Source organism: Solanum tuberosum, unplaced genomic scaffold, assembly GCF_000226075.1.
Source record: "Solanum tuberosum cultivar DM 1-3 516 R44 unplaced genomic scaffold, SolTub_3.0 scf00008, whole genome shotgun sequence".
Taxonomy (NCBI): domain Eukaryota; kingdom Viridiplantae; phylum Streptophyta; class Magnoliopsida; order Solanales; family Solanaceae; genus Solanum; species Solanum tuberosum.
Genome location: NW_006238934.1, coordinates 3,486,909 through 3,491,907, shown reverse-complemented (window position 1 = coordinate 3,491,907; position 4,999 = coordinate 3,486,909).

The window sequence follows — 4,999 nt, the reverse complement described above, 5'->3', positions numbered from 1 at the left end:
GGGGACATTATTATCCAGATAAGGAATGGAAGGAAGAAATATAAATAATAAATTTTAGTGGTGTTGGACTGTTTTTGTATTTATTGATGATAATAAAATAATATTCGTTAAATAGTATATGATGCTCTTTTTATTTTCTAGATGCTCTAGATTCTAAATATTTGGCATAATTTTGTTGTTATGCAATACTTTTACTTTTTTAATTAAAGGTTTAAAGTCATTAAGCTATTGTCTTAATTTCGACATGATATTTACTCTCTTTAAATGTATTAACTCATTTGTTTACCTTGACTATTTTTTTTAATTATTATTAATATATTACACATATTGTGTATAATGACATTTTAAATTTCGTGTTCAATCAAATATAAAATTTTACTTAAAACTTATTTAATCGAATAATTTTGTAAGTATGATGACAATTGGATATAAAACTTTACTCAAAACTCATTTAACCGAAAGATTTTATAAGTATGATGACAAAGCTTTATATTTTAATGACTAATATTAATAAGGAATATTGACTTATTTAACTCAATTTTAAATTTGCAAATAAACAAATAATAATAAATAGTTGACTATATATGACACGTTACCCAACTCCTTCAATGTCTTATAATTTGCCCAAAATTTATAAACTCCTTTAATTTATTATTTTTAGAATATTACTAAACTTTACTCAATAATAAATGGATTAGCCAATTTTGACTTATTAATTAACTCAATTTTAATTTTTTTTTAAATGTATCAAAGTTTAGTAGTTTGAGTATGGCAGAATGTAACAAAAAGGGTCAAAAAAGGAGGCAAGACCAAAATTCATTGGATCGAAATTTAATATTTAATAATTTAGTACAACTAGTAAAATAATTCAAATGGAAAAATATAAATTATTTGGTTTGACGTTTTAATTAGGAGTTTCTTGAGTTAGTAATTTTCTTTCCCAATACGTCTCCATTCTTTTAGTAGTTCCCTACGCGGTATTAGGTGGTGCTCGTATTTAGTAGCGGAATCAGAATTTTTTGAAGATTAAAATTTAAAGAAATAAAAATACGATTTAGTCTAAAGGGATTTGATGTCTATTATATATATAGAAATTAATATTAACCATATATATATACACAGTATTAGTTTCTATCGAAGAAAGCTTGGATGAACTTCTGATCATAAGTTGGCTCCGTTCCTGCTCATATTCATAAATTATTATTACATTTGACCACTTTAAATTGTCATGGTTTCCTTTTTAAAGTCAAATTATAAGAACTTTGACTAGCATTTTACGATATATTTTTTTCATCATATTGATATGCAAAAAATTGTAATTTATAGTACTTTTTGCATAGTTTTTGAATATTTAAATTTTTTGTTTAAAATATTGAATTAATGTAATCTAATTTAACTTTAAAATTAGTCAAATCAACTTTTGAAAAGTCTAACATGACAAATAAAAGTGGATATAAGAGTATTTTTAGAGTAAAGCCTTTTTTATAAAAATGATTCAATTTTCAAAAGTCAAATCAGCCACTTTTGATGAGTAAGAATAAAATATCTTATATTTCTACAATATTCTTTAATGGAAATACGTGTCCATATATAATATATAATACGTATAATAGAAATAGGCCACAATTCCTTTAAATTAAATGTTTGATGACGAAGGAAAGGAGAATTGTTTACAATAAATAAATTACACAAACCTCTTAATTATTATTTTTCTAAATAAAAAAAGTATAATTTTGATAAATTGATCATGTTATAAAAGGTAATTATATGTGAATATTCATAATAAGTGAACTCGATATAATTTATTAAAAATAAAATACTATTAATTTATAATAATTATTTATATTGTCTATATGTATAATTATTAAGTTTTTTTTCTCATTATCCCTATTTAGGAACTTTCGAAAATGATTACCATCTAAATAAGTCTCTTATCCTATAATTATTAGGTCTTTGATCATGTACACAAGCAAGATAGATATTATGTGATTGAAACATTAAAAAAGATTATCTTGATAAAATGATAAATAGTGTGAGATATTTATTTTTTTAATTACGATAAATAATTTTTAGACGGAACGAATATTTAAGGTCCCAAGCAAAAAAACATGAACTTGCGTCAAAATTCAGAAAATGAATGTGCAATAATGTATATGAGGGGTCCAATTTTATTTGTTTGCCACATCCACTTTATTATTTCAAGTCCCACCAATTTTTTTAATTTATATCATATAATATAAAATATAAAAAAAATTGGCATTTTCTTATAGTTCACAGTTCTAGATCCTGCCGACCAAATCTTGAATGTTGCATATTATAAAATTAATATATTTATATATTAAAAAATTCAAATTTAAATTATTGAATTTTATCGAATTCGTAAATTAATACTTACCTACCAAATCTTGCAAGTTGGGACCTTAAGGCAATGAGGAACTACTGCAACAAGTCTGTGCATCCAGACTATACAGTATGGTTTCAGCATCACAAAGGTCCATAACTTACACTAATAAATAAATAAAAAATTGTTTCTTGAATTATTTATAGTAATTTTTAAAAATAGTTATTTTAAATTATTTGTTATTTTATAAGTTTAATATTAAAAAGGTGATTTTATTCTTAATAGTAATTGTTGATCTTGAACAGTAAATGTTTAGTGAAAATATGTTATATTATAAGACATAAATAAGGGTGAGACAGTAATCGTGGTCAATGAAGTGGTTAAAAATTATGAGGTTTCAGATTCAAATTCCAATGGAAACAAAAAACACTAATAGATAGAGAGACTGTTTTCGATAGACCCTCAAAAAACAATGAAGAAGCATAAGTAGATGATAGTTAATATTTTAGACGAAGAAAGTATCGACGTAGAGGCAAATTAAAATTTTCAAATTTTTGAACTGACAAACCATTACTTATCTATAGAGGGCAGATTCAAGATATGAATTTATGAGTTTTATCTTTCTTTTTTATACTTGTATGATTATTTATGAAATTTACCCATATTATACTGTTTGACAAAATAAATGAACTGAAATAATTTATTATTTATGCTATGATTAATTATAAATGTATCAATAACGCTTGACCTTTCAATTAATCCGTTCACCTAACACTATTATTATTAAAATAAATACTTAGTTAATTTAACGTGTGCGATTCTTCACTTTTGATGATGCATCAATGTCAATTTTTTTAAAAACACTATTTTTAAAGAATCTAACACACACCTCTTGATATTTAAGAGGTCCAAGCAACATAGTTGTTAATATATCAAATACTTGATTTTTGACTCGTTTTTAATCTAGTTTAGTCTAAGTAATTATTTATTGACTCGTTCATATATTAATTCAACCTATTTTGATTTGTTCAATATTTAGCTTAACTCGCTCATTTGCCACCGTGGATAACATTGAAATATTTTTCGTATATATAAATAAAAATTTAATGCAACTGAATAGAACTTCAACGTGATAGAGGCCTCATAAGTCATTATCTTTACTTTGTGATTTTCAATTTCAGTGTGGGGACTTGTTTTGTTTTTATTTATTTAATAATAATTAAAGGGGTTGGAGTTTTATGTACCTTTATATGATTTTAATTTTTTTTCAATTGGATGTTCCCTAAAGGTACTAACTTTTTAAGTATCAATATGAACAGAATATATATATTCAAAAAAAAAAAATAGTTGCACATGATGAATTTCATTTTTGTTGATATTTTAATTTTTTTGTTGTATCTTTATGCACTTTTTGGTATTTGTCTTAATCTAAATAGTTTAAGTATAAGGGCAAAAATTGTCATAAGTTGATGCATTAATTAATCATATGATTAAATGATAAAAATGTACTTTAATTAAAGACACGTGAGCTATCTATTGATTTAACACCAACTAATTTCTTTCACAAATCAATGTGATATATTATTGGATAGATTAGCAAGAGGGAACATATTAATAGAAAACGAAAATATACTCAGTGTAATATCATACATGACTTTACATATATCGGAGTCATGGAGTTTAGGAAGGATATTTTCAATGGATCCTCCTCTTAATAGCCAATGTAGTTCTACAAAGGTGGGGTTTGGAGGGTCGAGGATAGAGTGTACGAAGATCTTATTCTTATCTTGCGGAGATAAAGAGACTGTTTTCGAAAGACTATCAGGCAACATGACATACTAATGTAATGATTAAATAGAAATAGAGGGAAATTTTTAGGGGACATAATTCAAAACTAGGTCATCATCATGTATAATGATTTCAATATTTTCAATTTACACAACATATATAGATTGATGTAACATGACCATAATTATAGTGTTTAAAATTATAAATAAAAATAAAAATAAAACTGGTTATTACCCCATCAATAAACGAAATGTCGAGATAATAATAGATTTTTTTTGCATAATTGTAACATTGCTTTCACAAGATAGCAAAAAAGTGTAAACAAAAAATTGGAGAAGAACGTGAAAAAGACCACATAATAATATGATTATGATATTTGTATTTGCTAAATAAATATCTGAACCAAATAGGGAAAGATTTTAGAACAAATAAAATCAAATGTTCCCTCCATTTCAATTTGTTTGTCTTACTTTACTCTTTAGTCAGTTTTAGAAACTCGTAGCTTTCTTTTCCAATAACTCTTTAATTTCAACTTTTCACCTGACATGTTTAAAACCACAAGATTAATGGACATTTTGATACATTCTACAATTTTTTGATTTATGACCACAACATTCGAAAACCTTCTTTATTTTTTTGAACTCCGTATCAAATTAAAATCAGAAAAACAAATTGAAACAAAAGAAATATTAGTATGTTAGTGTTGTCTGTCACTCAAACCATAATTAAGTCATTATGCATTGTTTGAAAGTTATTTTCACAGCTAACTTGTGTTCTTAATATTAAGGTTTCTAAAATTTAATAATAATACAAATCTAATGTATATGTAGTGGTTAACAAAACCTGTGCATAACTGGAGAAACTAGGAAG